Here is a 16186-nt window from a genome sequence, read left to right on the forward strand (position 1 = left end):
CCAACTCAAATATTGAAAAACAAACTATAATTTTAGATAATTATCAATAATAGAATCGTTTCTCTGCTATGAAAGAGTTTGTAGAATGAGATGTTTCGTCTCAAAAGTATTGGAGAGGCCTCTCCTCTGATGGGGGGGGGTCAGATCTGCAAAGCTTTATGTGTTCAAATATGAACTTGAACAGGCGGCGAACAAACTGGGCTTAAAGGGCTTAGACTGTGATTTAAAGGGGCTAAAAGAAGCTCAGGACTTTAAGCAACACAGGGTGGCGGCGAGACTGAAAGCTCATTTTTCACCGAGTCCGACTGTGTTTTATGGGATAATCCCGGCTTTTGGCTCATAAAGCCGCTTGATAGATCTGCGGACGCAAGAGCCAGAGACTCAACAGACAGAGGCAGATCTGATCGTCATGGTCAGACAGGTAAATCACCTGGCCGCTCCTCAACTGTTCCTCATCACACCCTGCAGGTAGATCTCACCTCCCCTGTACTGTACACGTCTAGATTCTGCAAAACTGGATCCAAACGGTCTCGATGAAAACAGATGTAAACCAAATTCTGAAATATTGTTTATTTTAACCTTTTTGTTGTAAATTTTTTGACAGAATAATCTTACAGTTGCTGAAACACCTAAACAAACATACACTTTGTTCTGTGGTAATGATTCACTCAAAATCATTAGAACTGAGGAATAAATGTTTAAAATAAGATGGCGTTCACACCTTTTTCTGTCTGAATGGATGAACGACTAAATGACTAAAGGATCAGAAAAGGGCAGATTCTTCTGCTCCTCTCTAAAAAGGAGTCAAACAAAAGAACAAAAATAGTTCCCGAAGAGCGTCGAAATTTTAAATTAAAAAAATTCTTACAACATAACCAGAAAAGCTGAATTTCCTTCAAAAATTCATGTTTGAGTGCTAACCGCTAAAGCTGGTCTCAAAAATGCTTTGTTGTTATCAAATACCGAATTTGTGAGTTTTGGTTGATTTGCTTTAGTCAAGTTTTCATTTATGTTTAGATTTTTAACATGTCAGATAACAAATATTGATGCACAAAGTCCATATTCTTGTCTTCAGCTGCACAACAGTTTTAGTTCTTTCTGTATGTTTTGATTTGATTTGAAATGGTTTATTTCAAGCAATGAAAGCAAGAATAATGCACAAAACAGTACAATCAGCAGTTTTACATCCATAAAAATAAGTATCAATTTCATTTACACGTATAGATAAAAAAAAAAAACTGGATTCTACACCAATGTCGTTGTGTTTATACAGCAAACCGAATTCAAAATTATAGAAAACGTCATGTTAGACTTGGCTTTCCAAGAGTTTTAATTCTGTAAACTGTAAATCTGCTAGAGTGAGTCTGTATTTTATTTTGAAATCCGTTCCTTGTGCTGCTGTCACAAGTAAGAGAAGTTAAAATTGTTATAAGTAGAAGGATATATCACTTTAGCCGTATAATTCAAATGGTGTAAATATTTAAAAGCTACATTTGATAAATGCATGGCCTAATGGTCACAAAAGCATAGTTTATTTTTCTAAACAGCTCTTGCTGGATTTCAGTGGCTCTTTTAGCCTTAAAGGTGACAGACCCTTGATCTTAACTAAAGTATGATCAAATCAAATTTTCAGGCAATTACTTTCTCTTAGATTTTTAACATTTCAACCATATCTTTTGGAAGAAACAGCATTTCGAGCTCCAACGGTATGTTCAATGGGGGGGGTTGACCTGTGCGATTTCTGTAATGGAACGACACCTTGGAGATAAGACAAAGAAGAAGGAAGCTTTTCCACTTTCAGCGTGAGATTGCAAGCTACTATGTTGAGGATAGAGATATTTCTGGAGGTTTGCTGGTGTTCCGCGGTGCCATCTCCACGGAACAATCTTATCAGAGCGTCTGCAGAAGGCACTCCAGAGAGTGACGGCGAAAAGGCCTGCAGAGAGCGCGAGCGTGTGAAGCTCGCAGAGCCTCAGACAGATAAATAGTTTATCGGCGAGTCAGAAACTCTGCTGGAAGGAGGAAGGCCATCCTGCTAAAGAGGAGGAGGAGGAGGAGGAGGAGGAGGAGGAGGAGGAGGAGGAGGAGGATGAGGGGAATGAAGAGGCAGAGAGGCCTGGTGAATCATAACACCAGGCCTGTTACACTGTAGACAGGAAGGGTGGGTAAATTTCAGGAACCAGGAGGGGGGATGGAAACGATAACAAAAAAAAAGGCATTTCTGTATTCAGACGCCTGACATTTCTGATGACATTTGAGCCCGTTTGAAATTGCAGCATTTCATCCCGAAGCTCCACTTCAGTGAAAAGCCTTATCTGCCAGATAATGCAGCTGTATTATGTGGAGGTATTATGCAGCACTAATAGTGCATGTAGATACCTCACAAATGATACTAAAAATGCCTTGCGTCACATACACGAAGGATTTGGCCCTTCAATAAAAGAACACTTCTGTGTATGCAAATGCACACAAAAGAATTAGGGCTTAGCAGCTTTGACTCGCTCAAACAATAGCATGCAGCTCTTTTCCCAGGATGCAACTGTCCGTCAGTTTGCGGGATTAGGGCTCTGGGTTGTGACAATGTGTTGAATGAAGGAGGACAAAGAGACAGTTCCTTTATTACAGGGATATGATTATGAGTGTTGCTTTTATTATGGCTGACAGATGATGAAAGCCTGAGGAGAGAGGAGGGAGAGGTGAGACACTGCCCCCTGTAGGACAACGCTGCCCACAGCCTCTCTGTGTCCACACCACCACACAGGGTTACGGTAAACTGTAATGCTGCTCCATGTGAAGTTTGGATTTTTATATATGGTCTTAAGTACCAGTTGTTCTAGCTAGCTAGAATCTCAGAGAGCATAGAACAGATGGGAATGTATGGTGCAGGAAAAAGGACAAAATTAAGACATTTGAGCGACAGAACGGCTGAAGGAGATACATACATCGGATCTGCACCCGATATACCTCAGCGTTGTTTTTAAAAATGAAAAAAAAGACATGTGGTGGTAGAGTGGTCAACCTCTGATCAGAAGATCGCAGATTTGATTCCCGTCATGTACCAAAGTGTCCTCAGGCAAGGCACCGAACCCCACATTGCTCCTGGTGGTAACAGATTGGCACCAGTTTTGGCAGTGGAGCCACCATATGTGTGTGCATGGGGAATGGAACTGTGACCGTAAAGCGCTTTGGGCCGTCAAGTAAGGTAGTAAAGCTCTATACAAGTATACAGCGTTTACAATTTAGAAACCAAATTAAGGGAGTTTGCCTGCAATTATCATTTAAAATATATATTTTCATGGCAAACAACAACAGATGTGAGGGCAGAACCCAATGCCCCACAGTTAAGTTCCTTTGTTATATTTCTTTGTTGAATAAACCATTTCATTTTATTTCACACATTACATCTCAACTCAACTCAACTCAACTTTATTTATAAAGCACTTTAAACAGAACAAGGTTCACCAAAGTGCTGAACAACACAAAAATTAATAAAAGCACATGAAAATATAGAGCATACAACACATAAAATAGGTCCGGATTCCAACTCAGTTAAAAGCCAAAGTGAAAAAATATGTTTTAAGAGCAGATTTAAAAATGTTAAGTGAGTCTATCTGTCTGAGGTACAGGGGCAATTCGTTCCAGATTTTTGGTCCGAAGACCGAGAAGGCTCGGTCACCTCTCAGTTTTCTCCTGGTCTTCGAGACGACCAGCTGTGTCTGATTTGTTGACCTAAGGGAGCGGGGAGGAGTGTACACCTGAATCAGGTCAGACAGATATTTTGGAGCGAGTCCATGGAGACTTTTAAAAACAAATAGGAGAGTTTTAAAATCAATGCGTAAGCGAACTGGGAGCCAATGAAGAGATGCTAAAATGGGAGTGATATGTTCTTGTTTCCGTGTACCAGTTAAAAGACGGGCAGCAGCATTTTGGACTAACTGCAAACGAGCAAGTAATTTCTGGGAAAGCCCAACATAGAGAGCATTACAGTAGTCCAAACGTGTTGAAATAAAAGCATGGATTAAAATCTCAAAGTCATGGCGAGAGAGGAGAGGTTTAACCTTGGCCAGTTGTCTCAGGTGAAAAAAACTGGATTTCACCACTGAGTTGATATGAGCATTAAAAGTTAAATTACTATCCAGTTTCACACCTAGACTTGTTGCTGTCTGTTTCAGGTGATCATTTAAAACGCCTAAGTCGACATGCGCTTTAGAGACGTCACTTGGACCAAATAGCAGAACCTCTGTTTTTTCCTGGTTTAAGTGCAAGAAGTTACATGACATCCATGTCTTAATGTTATCAAGACATTCTAATAACTGGTGAGCAGAATATGCTTCTTCCTGTTTTAACAGTATGTAAATCTGACTGTCATCAGCATAGAGGTGGAATGAAATCCCGTGTTCGCGGAGAATAGACCCAAGTGGAAGCAGGTACAATGAAAAAAGGAGAGGCCCCAGAACAGAGCCCTGAGGTACGCCACATGTGAAAGTTGCTCTAAGGGATTCTGCACGTCCAAGACGGACACAGAAGCTCCTCTCATTTAAGTACGATCTGAGCCATTCTAAAGCACTACCTCGAAGACCCACCCAGCTTTCCAGGCGAGACAAAAGGATTTGGTGGTCAACTGTGTCGAATGCAGCTGCCAGATCGAGCAGGACCAAAACAACATGGTGACCGGCATCCGATGCTAGAAAAATGTCATTTGAAACCCTCAATAGCGCAGACTCTGTACTGTTACGGGTTTAAATCCTGACTGAAACACCTCAAGAATGCTGTTCTCCTCTAAAAACGTTTTAACTGGCAGTACACAATTTTCTCCAAAACCTTCGAAAGGAAGGGGAGCTTAGAAATTGGTTTAAAGTTTGACAAAATGGAGGAGTCCAGGCCAGGCTTTTTAATAAGTGGTGTTACTACTGCATGTTTGAAGCACGAGGGCACACTCCCGTGAATTAAACTGCCGTTAATTAAACTGAGAACATAAGGAGCCAGAGTGGGAAACACTTCTTTAAAAAGACGAGGTGGAGCTGGATCATTGGGAGATCCTGATGGCTTCATCTGACTAATTAATTTTTCCAAGTAAGACAGACTGACAGGCTCAAACCGGTGGAGAACAGTAGAACATGAGGTGGAGATGGAGTGACTGAAAGAGGGGGGGGGCTAATGAGGGTCCTAATGTTCTTGATTTTATCAATAAAAAAGGTCACAAACATCTCACAAACCTTAGTTGAGTTCTCAAGAGAGACCGGTTGTGGAACATTTAAAACAGAGTTAATGGTTTTAAATAAAACCCGAGGATTGTGCTGGTTACTTGCAATAATGTCTGAAAAATGTTTAGTTTTAGCAGCCTTCATGGTCTTTTCATAAGATCGCCAGCTGCCTCTCAACAACTGGAAGGAAACTTGCAGCCGGTCTTTCTTCCATTTCCGCTGGGCTCTCCTGCACTCTCGCCTGACGGCACGAGTGGTCTCATCTAACCAGGGCTCAGACCTCAACCTGGAGAGCCTTGTTTTTAGCGGAGCTACATTGTCTAAAACAGTTTGACAGGTTGAATATAAGCAGGATGACATGTTCTCAACATCTGAATTGCAGCTCTGATATTCTGGTAAAATGATGGTAGAGTTAAAAGCTGCAGAGAATTGAGCGGCCGTATGGGAGTTAATAGTGCGACTGCATAAAACAGGGGCTGGAGGTTTAACTGTGTGACATGGCAGCTGCACATTAAACAAAACAGGCATGTGGTCAGAAAACACAGCATCACAGATTTCAAGGTCAAAAGTTGTTAAGCCATGGGTTAAAATTAAGTCAAGTGTGTGACCATGTTCTTGCGTAGGGGCAGACACAAGTTCAACAAGATTAAAAGAGTTGATAAGATTCAAAAAGTCTCTGGCCAGTGATTTATCAGGACAGCAGACATGAATATTAAAATCCCCAACTATCAAAATTCTGTCATATTTTGGCATTATTCCAGCCAAGAACACAGCGAAATCATCAATGAAGTCCTTGTTGTATTTTGGCGGCCTGTATATAACAGCACAAAACATTGAGAGAGCAGGGTCTAGCTTAAAGACGCTTGCCTCAAAACTAGAGTAGGTCTTTGTTAAAATCACCTGTTTACAGTTGTAGCTGGTCCTGTAGACGGTGGCCACACCCCCTCCTCGACCAGACGATCTATGAGCGCTAAAATATGAGCAATCCGGTGGTAAAAGTTCAGTGAAAGCGCTACTATCGTCTCCAGAGATCCAAGTTTCAGTTACATAAAGGAAATCCAGTCGATGGGTGACGAAGAAATCCTTTAGGATGAAGGTTTTGTTGGCTAGCGATCTAGCGTTCACGAGCGCCATCCTAGCCGGGATTGGAGTGCCCTTCATTGGCAGAGCGCGAGGAAGCTGCCGCAGGTTGTGGAGGCCTCTCCCCCGCTTGCGGAGGTACGGCAAGGTGGGTCGACGGCCCCGCAGCTCCACGTCCACGCCGACCAGAGAAACCAAACAGGGAGCGACCGGGTTCGTACAACGTACAGCTTTCAGTTTCACCAGTAAACCGCTACGCTTCCCTCGACGCCTGCGCCGCCATCGCGGAAGCGGAGCACGATACAGGTGAGCTGGTATGCTTGAGAAAAGCGGGGGACAGCGCGATTCTTGCCCGGGGAGTTTAAGTTACATAACAAAATTAGCTTAATGACTTGTGCACACATTTAGTTAATTTTGTTTTGAGTAATTCTATTCTTTTGAGTTCTGTCTGAGGGCTGATGCTGGGGCAGAGGAACTTCGTGATGTGGCAGTGGGAGGAGCAGAAGAAGTTCCTGATGAAATGGAAAGGGAGGAGCATGGACAACTTCCTGAACACTTCCACCTGGAGAAGATGAAGGGGGAAGACAAAGTTTATTCTTATGTTGGACTATTGTTTGTATTTTTGTGGATATGTTAAACTTATTTTGAAGTATAAGTTCAGTTTCTTGGTTAAAGCATTAAATTACTAGTAATTTACTACTTTAGTTAATATTTAGGTTTTGAATGTTTTGTGTTTGTGATTCCCTCCCTATTGTGTCATTGGTCTGATCAGCCAGTATAAAATCTCCCTAATGTTTCCTGTTGGTGGGTCAGTTTTGGTTCAGTTGGTTTGAGCTTTTGTTATTGATTCTCTCAGTTACATTTTTTGTTAAGTTGACCCCCATTTTAATTTGGGCCCATATTGTTATGTGTTGGGTAAAATAAAAACCCCTGATTTGAAGATCTTTTTTGTCTTGTGGCTCAATCTCTGCCGAGCGGACCCTGACAACAGATTTGAATATTTCGTTTCCTTTACTTTTCGCCTTTACACGATATACCTTAATGTTGTTTTTAAAAATAAAAAGAAGACGTGCAGTGGTAGGGCGGTCGACCCCTGATAGGATGATTACAGTTCAATACCCGCCTTGCCCGCCCATGTGTCAAAGTGTCCTTGGGCACTGAACCCTACCTTTCCTCTGGTGGAAGGTTGGCACCAGTGTTCGGCAGCGGAGCCGCCACCCGTGTGTGAATGGGTGAATGGGTTTGTGACTGTGCTTTGGGCCTTCGAGGACGGTAGAAAAGCGCTATATAGGTATACGCCATTTATCATTTACCATTTTTTTGGCTGCACAGTCAATGATCACATGATTGTGAATATTTAAAACCTTTTTTTTGTGCAACACAGTCTGTCACATGGCAGGTCATGGTATCCCTTGTGCTATCCTATAGGGTCAAGATGAACACTGACATGTTCTCCCCGACATCACAGAGGTGGATAAAGGTGGAGAGGATTTCATGTAATCCGTGGACACCAGTGAAGATCACAAATCATTGAAGAAAAAAGTTCAGCGCACTGTCTTGTGGATTAGATGACCTCACTCCCACTGTCAAAGTGCCTAGGATAGCACAAAGGTTAAGGAACTTTTAAAGACCCACTCCAATGAAAATGGTGTTTTTGGTGTTTTTAACATGTTCTTGTGGTAATTTTCTCATGATGGAGGATATATATATATATATATATATAAAGAAAATTAAGACTAAAACTGCATTTCTGATTATATTTATTTTTCAGCTGTGGTGAATCAGGAACAGATAAAAAAAATGTATGTAGTTGTTCCATACAAACTACAGTTGGCGGGCCACACTGCTCTGCTCCATTCTGGTGCATCCACTTGTAGGTGACTAGACCCATGTATGTCTTTCTTTTCCTTGTCCGAGCTGGCATCTGGCTCGAAACTGTACAGCTGGATAGTTCCAATATTGCCCGCAATTTCTGTTGCACAAGTAATGTTAGGTTGGGGGTTCAGGGGCTGTAAGGTAGCAGGAGAGAGTGTAAGCTAAGGATTAATGATAGGAAATGAGCGCTGGCTTACTCCGTGCCAGCGGTCCCGCCCACAACAAATGCAGGACCAAAGTGAAGTAGAAAGTGCCAAAGTGGTGCTCTGATGAGCTTTAGTAGGCAAAGCATCACTAGCCTCTCAAGCAAGATTTGAATGTGCTTGTGTAAAGAAGGGGTGATGGTGAGAGTACCAGAGCACCAGTCCATACCAGATCATCACTCCAGTTCACTCCATGGCAGCACGGAGTGCTGATTTCTTAGTCTAGTTTCATTTTAACCTTTCCGAACTGTCCAACGAGTCCAAGTCTTGTGAACCAAACAACTGATGACATTAACAGAGGTGACCTCACAGCTTGTTGTTCTGCCCTCAGCAGAAAATTGGGGCTGAAAGAGGAAATCTCAGAATTCATCCTAAAACACTAAACTATCTGGGTGTAAGCAGCAGCTGACGATGCTCTTCTATTGGTTTCATATCTCTGTCCAATCTGAGAATAGGCAGTGGGCTGAGCAAGCTATCTGGCAGAGGAGTTATCGGGCAGAGCAGCACCTCCACCGACCAGCGGCTCTCCGTCCCATCACACTTCATCTGGCTTTGCTAATAGGAAAATATACTGCGGCAGATCATGAATACAGAAACTGAACTATAAAACACCAACCAGATTATTGAACACATCCTGACTGGAGAGGCAAGGTCAGCCTTCCTAAGATGGGCTTCCACAGTGGATCAACACGATAAAAAACACAGAATCGAGCCGGAAAAACACAAAACCCATCTGCTGATTTGACTTCATATCTGTCAGCCATCATGTTTCCAAACTGTAATCTGTAATAAACAAACCAAAAACAAAACATTTGGTTAAAAAAAATAGTGCAGGCAAAGTCATAATTTGTAATATGAAACATCCAAAAATATTTTAACACTCAGAAAATGCTTCTTGCTGGATTCTTAATTGGAAATCAGCAAAGGTTGTGGACACTGAAACTTTAAAGAAAATGCATATGGCCTCATATTTATGACACTTAGTCCAACAATCAAATCCAAGGATTTATGGGATGTTCCAGAAGCCTCTTTAGGTTCTATTTGTAAATAAATGTAATCTTTTTTGTTTTATTTCTTCTCATACTTAATCATCTCCCAATCATATAAACTTGACAGAGGTTCTCTAGTCCTCTCATCTCTGTGGTTCTGCAGGTATTGGCGATACTTCACAGATTTACATTTGCACGCTAAATGTCTGCTGTGTTTCTTCACAGTTGCTGCTGTAGTTAAAAAGCTTAACCAAAACTGTTAAACATGGTAAACATACGTATCTTTGCACCATCATTAATGATAGCGTTTGCAAAAAAAAGTCATTTCTCCAAACAAACTCCTATCCTTTTTGCAGAACCTTTTTTTCAACAGACTTTTGGCCACTGAAAAACACTCTGGTTTTAGAAACCGTTGTGCGTTAGAACCAGCTTCATCCTGAGCTTTGGTCATGTATTTATGCTCTGTGAAGAAACAATCCAAATCTTTATACATAAAAAGTAAACTGCATCCACTGCAGCTTGGTACACACATCATTTTGAAACAGGAACAACTCTCTTTTTTCACAACAAAAAAACACTTTGAGCATCTTAAAAAAAACAATCCCTCCAAGCAGGATAGCGTACACGATTACAAAATTCGAAAAGTGAATTCTAAAACAGCCAACCCTGTTGTCTGTCTGCTGCTGTTCCTCCTTCTTTGTGGTTGTCCAATCATTCGTAGGGATTAGCTAACTTCAAAATTGCCAAAATAATTTCATTTTATGTTTTACTATGTAGGTACGTGGTTTTCTACCCATTTTATAATTTAATATTTAATTGTTTTAACACCGTAAAGCGCTTTGCATTACTGTTGTATAAAAAGTGCCTTATAAAGTTTGATTTGTTGTGTTGAACTTTAAAATATGACAAACTGAAGCTCGTCAAGTCTGAGAAGAATATTAAGACTTTTGAGTTTCCTTCTGAATCACTCAGCTTGGTTTTGGACCAGACCTACGTTGGAATCTGCCTCTGAAAAAAAGTCAAAATCAAACAAAGTTTGATCCCCGTTATTTTTTTCCACAACCGTATTTCCTCATTTTTTCCTTTTACTAGCTTGTATTAATGCAGTGGTTCTCAAACTTTCTTCAGTTATGTACCCCCTTAGAAATATATTTTTAGTCAAGTACCCCCTGACACGGGCAAAACATTTTTGGAAGAAAAAAGAGGTACAGTGCTGTAAAGTCAAATTTATTCAAGCCAAACAACAGTGAACCTGACAAAAACATTCATATGGTAAACATTGCATGTACAAACAAAAAAGAAAAACAGAAGACGTTGACCACCAGAAGGCATAAAACCAGTTAAAACTCAAATGTGCAAAATGCTGCTAATAATAAATAAAATAAAAAATATACATCCATCCATCCATCTTCCTCCGCTTATCCGGGACCGGGTCGCGGGGGCAGCAGACTGAGCAGAGATGCCCAGACTTCCCTCACCCCAGCCACTTCCTCCAGCTCCTCTGGGGGGACCCCGAGACGTTCCCAGGCCAGCCGAGAGACGTAGTCTCTCCAGCGTGTCCTGGGTCTTCCCCGGGGCCTCCGCCCAGTGGGACATGCCCGGAACACCTCTCCAGGGAGGCGTCCAGGAGGCATCCGAACTAGATGCCCGAGCCACCTCAACTGGCTCCTTTCGATGTGGAGGAGAAGCGGTTCTACTCCGAGCTCTCCGCGGGTGACCGAGCTTCTCACCCTATCTCTAAGGGAGCGCCCAGCCACCCTGCGGAGGAAGCTCATTTTAGCCGCTTGTATTCGGGACCTCGTTCTTTCGGTCATGACCCATAGCTCATGACCATAGGTGAGTACTGGAACGTAGATCGACCGGTAAATTGAGAGCTTTGCTTTTCGGCTCAGCTCTCTCTTCACCACGACGGACCGATAGAGCGACCGCATAACTACGGACGCTGCTCCGATCCGCCTGTCAATCTCACGCTCCGATTTTCCCTCACTCGTGAACAAGATCCCAAGATATTTAAACTCCTCCACCTGGGGCAAGGACACTCCACCGACCGAGAGATGGCAAACTACCTTTCTCCGGTCAAGGACCATGGCCTCAGATTTAGCGGTGCTGACCCTCATCCCAGCCGCTTCACACTCGGCCGCAAACCGCCCCAATGCACGCTGGAGGTCCCGGTTCGATGAAGCCAACAGGACAACATCATCTGCAAAAAGCAGAGAGGAAATCCTGTGGTCCCCAAACCAGATCCCTTCCGGCCCCTGGCTGCGCCTAGAAATTCTGTCCATAAAAACTATGAACAGAACCGGTGATAGAGGGCAGCCCTGCCGGAGTCCAACGTGGACCGGGAACAGGTCTGACTTACTGCCGGCTATGCGGACCAAGCTCCTACTCCGGTCATACAGAGACCGGACAGCCCTCAGTAAGGCTCCCCGGACCCCATACTCCCAGAGCACCCCCCACAGGATGCCACGGGGGACGCGGTCGAACGCCTTCTCCAAATCCACAAAACACATATGGACTGGATGGGCGAACTCCCACAAACCCTCCAGCACCCTAGATAGGGTGTAGAGCTGGTCCACTGTTCCACGACCAGGACGGAAACCGCACTGTTGTTCCTGAATCCGAGGTTCGACTATCGGACGGACTCTCCTCTCCAGTACCCTGGCATAGACTTTCCCAGGGAGGCTGAGGAGTGTAATTCCCCTATGGTTGGAACACACCCTCCGGTCCCCCTTCTTAAAGAGGGGAACCACCACCCCTGTCTGCCAGTCCAGTGGTACGGTTCCCGACCGCCACGCGATGCTGCAGAGACGTGTCAGCCAAGACACTCCCACAGCATCCAGAGACTTGAGGTGCTCAGGGCGGACTTCATCCACCCCCGGGGCCTTGCCACCGAGGAGCTCGTTGACTACCTCAGTGACTTCAGCCCGGGTAATGGACAGCCCCACCCCAAAATCCTCACTCTCCACTTCTTCAAAAGAAGGCGTGTCAGTGGGATTGAGGAGATCCTCGAAGTACTCCTTCCACCGCCCGACAATGTCCCCAGTCGAAGTCAACAGCTCCCCACCTGCACTGAAAACGGTGCCTGTGGAGAACTGCTTTCCCCTCCTGAGTCGTCGGATGGTTTGCCAGAATTTCTTCGAGGCCAACCGATAGTCCTTCTCCATGGCCTCACCGAACTCCTCCCAGGACCGAGTTTTCGCCTCCGCAACAGTCCGGGCCGCAGCTCGCTTAGACTGCCGGTACCTGTCAGCTGCCTCTGGAGTCCCGCAGGCCAGCCAGGCCTGGTAGGACTCCTTCTTCAGCTTGACGGCATCCCTTACTTCCGGTGTCCACCACCGGGTTCTGGGGTTACCGCCGCGACAGGCACCAGAGACCTTGCGACCACAGCTCCGAGCAGCAGCAGAGACAATGGAGGTGGAAAACATGGTCCACTCGGACTCAATGTCCCCAACCTCCCCCGGTACCTGTTTGAAGTTCTCCCGGATGTGGGAGTTAAAGACTTCCCTGATGGAGGGCTCAGCCAGACGTTCCCAGCAGACCCTCACAGTGCGTTTGGGTCTTCCAAGTCTTTCCGGCCTCCTTCCCCGCCAGCGAATCCAACTCACCACCAGGTAGTGATCGGTGGACAGCTCCGCCCCTCTCTTCACCCGAGTGTCCAAGACACAGGGCCGAAGGTCACCTGAAACAACTACAAAGTCGATCATCGACCTCCTGCCTAGGGCGCCCTGATGCCAGGTGTACTGATGGACACCCTTGTGCTCGAACATGGTGTTCGTTATGGACAAACTATGACGAGCACAGAAGTCCAATAACAAAACACCACTCGGGTTCAGATCAGGGGGGGCGTTCCTACCAATCACACCCCTCCAGGTGCCACTGTCATTGCCCACGTGGGCATTGAAGTCCCCCAGGAAGACAATGGAGTCCCCCGTTGGGGCACTTTCCAGTACCCCTTCGAGAGACACCAAGAAGGCCTGGTACTCCGAACTGCTGTTCGGCCCGTAAGCCGAAACCACAGTTAGAGACCTGTCCCCCACCCGGAGGCGGAGGGACATGACCCTCTCGTCCACCGGGGTGAACTCCAACACTTGGCGGCTGAGTTGGGGGCTCACGAGTAAGCCTACGCCAGCCCGCCGCCTCTCACCTTGGGCAACTCCAGAGTGGTAGAGAGTCCAACCCCTCTCTAAGGACTGAGTTTCAGAGCCCAGGCTATGTGTGGAGGTGAGCCCGACTATATCTAGACGGTATCTCTCAACCTCTCGCACCAGCTCAGGCTCCTTCCCTCCCAGAGAGGTGACATTCCATGTCCCAAAAGCCAGGTTCCATGATCGGGGTTTGGGCCGCCGAGGCACCCGCCCTCGACTGCCACCCAAACCACATTGCACCGGCCCCTTTTGAGGTCTCCTACGGGTGGTGGGCCCATGGGAGAGTGGTCCCACGTCGCTCCTTCGGGCTGTGCCCGACCGGGACCCGTGGGAAGAGCCCCGGCCACCAGGCGCTCGCCTCCGAGCCCCGACCCTGGGCCTGGCTCCAGAGTGGGGCCCCGGTGACGCCAATCCGGGCGACGTAATCGGGTCCTCGTTGTTTCTTTTCATCAGGGGTTTCTGAACCGCTCTTTGTCTGGCTCGTCACCCAGGACCTGTCTGCCATGGGAGACCCTACCAGGGGCTTAAGCCCCAGACAGCTTAGCTCCTGGGATCACCCGAGCTCTCAAACTCCCCCACCACGTTAAGGTGGCGGTTCACGGGGAAGAAAAAGAATCTACATGAATAACAAAAATCTGCCGCTGGAGGTGTGCCGGCTTCATGCTAGCGTTTGCTAACTTTTCCCCGCAAAAAAAACACAGTGCCTGGGGTGGGTCAGAGCTCGCAGACGTAAATCCCATTAAAACATAATCTTCATTGTACTTTCTGGACTTCGTCGCCTCTTGTTTTGTTTTCTTTTTCACTTGTCCATCTGTACTTTCAGCAGCATGGCTGCTGCGCTTTAACCACGCTTCCATAGTTACAGCGTTATGGTCACGACAGGTCGTTGATAAGTGCGTGCCGTCAGTGGGTCAAACTAACTTGGTGTGTGTGTGGGGGGGGGGCACAGTTTTATTTCAAAGGATATTGAAACTAATTACTGAATATAAAATTCAGTGCATGAACGCATATTTATATTTTATCGAACTTTTTACAAAATAATTTTTCTCAAGATTTATTATTAGGATGAGCCTACTGATTTAGATAGATATATTGAAAAGCGTCACGTACCCCCTGCAGTACCTCCACGTACCCCCAGGGGTACGCGTACCCCCATTTGAGAACCACTGTATTAATGAATATCTCTTGTCATGGTTCTGGATTACACCCATCCTGCACAATTCCTAGCAATCAAATCAAAAGTCCACGTCCTCTGTGAGCAAAAACTGATTGTTACCTGTGTGGGAGTCAGGATTTCTGCTGCTGTGGTGTCCATTTGGCTCTCACTGGGCAGATTGTAACCTTTCACATCACGCATGGAGGTGGTCGCATTCTGCACGGTGTGAGGGTGGCAGCCTGCTGCTGCCCCCCCACCACAAACGGGGAACGGGGAGGACAAACACAGACTGAAGGTGACCCATGGAAGCATTTAACAAGCCTTATCTGCATCAAACTCTGTTCCACAGAGTGTTGGAGTTTTGTGTTGCACTGCCAACTATGAGGCCAGAACTGTCTCATATTTTAGAAATGGACAAACTCCGATTCACAACTGTAAATTTATGCAAACGTGCAATACACATTTGGAAATGCACACTAAATGTTTCACAAATGCACAATAAGTGTTTCTCGCAAATGTACACGCTGTCTTTTACAAAAACAATACATTTTCAGAAATTCGCAATGAATGTTTTAGAAACACACAATAGATGCTTCACAAACATAATTTTTGCTACACATCATACAAATTGCAGAATGTGCATCTAGAAACCCCCTCTCATTTGTTAATCTCCCCACATTTGTGAGATAAATCTCTGTGGTGAATTTTGAGACTCTCCTAACGCAGAACTGGAGTATAAATCGCACTTTGGGGGGAAATTTATTTGGAATCTAGTAAATTAGCGCAGCATATGAACAATTATTTCGATAACCATAGCATAGAGAACTAGTCAACTAAAGTATTTATATCACCTCAAATCCCTTAATCCGTTGAATTCTTCATCCTCTTTGTCGCTTTGAAACAATTCCACCAAGCTCGATATAAGACTGAGGGGGCTTCTCATGCTGCTGTCAGTAGCAAATACTGATAGACACCTACAGCACTCTAGTGCTTTTTGGTGTTTTTTTTAAACCACATTCAAGTTGCATCTGAGAATACAAGTACGTCTCAGCCCCAGCCAAACTATGCAAAAAGAGAACAAAAACAAAAAAAGCAGACTTATTCTCCAAAAATGAACTTTTTCACTTTTAAGCCCTTTCTGAAGAAACAATTAGGTTACGTGGAGGGGGGGGGGGGGGGTACAGCATCCAGTAGTTAGTTTATTCATATTTGTCTGGTACTTTACTTAAAAACAACATGTTGGGTTTTTCAAGATGGCTGTGAAGGAGGATTTTTGTTTTTTAAAGACGCTTCAACCAGGAAGCAGTGACTTTTATTGCAGTGGCAGTTTTTCTACAGAAAAAAACTGATGAATAGCAAATAGATCCTTCATGTTTTGTCTTTTTTTAGTTTCCATGTTTCTGAAGTTGGCTTTTTTTCTGTAAATATTTCAGTGGAGTATTATCTAAAACTGCAGCATATTTAATAGCTTCAGTCTGTTGATTTACAAATCTATGGGGTAAGGAATCTGTCAAAATGAAAAATATTCATAGGG

General features: G+C 44.8%; 1 protein-coding gene and 1 long non-coding RNA gene across 2 annotated transcripts in view; one reads left to right on the plus strand and one right to left on the minus strand.

Moving 5' to 3' along the window:
* LOC101169019 (homeobox protein OTX1) overlaps window positions 1-7218 on the minus strand; it is a 77221-nt gene extending 70003 nt beyond the window's left edge. Inside the window, exon 1 of the mRNA XM_078954217.1 lies at window positions 6105-7218. The gene's annotated coding sequence lies outside the window, so the exon portion shown is untranslated. The remainder of the gene's footprint in view (window positions 1-6104) is intronic.
* Window positions 7218-8028, plus strand: LOC144994879 (uncharacterized). The gene is made up of 2 exons (XR_013658559.1): window positions 7218-7575; window positions 7713-8028. It is a non-coding gene; the product is annotated as an uncharacterized LOC144994879 (long non-coding RNA).
* The last annotated feature ends 8158 nt before the right edge of the window (window positions 8029-16186 follow it).

Source organism: Oryzias latipes, chromosome 1 (genome assembly GCF_053564925.1).
Source record: "Oryzias latipes strain Hd-rR chromosome 1, Olatipes_Hd-rR_3.1".
Taxonomy (NCBI): Eukaryota; Metazoa; Chordata; class Actinopteri; order Beloniformes; family Adrianichthyidae; genus Oryzias; species Oryzias latipes.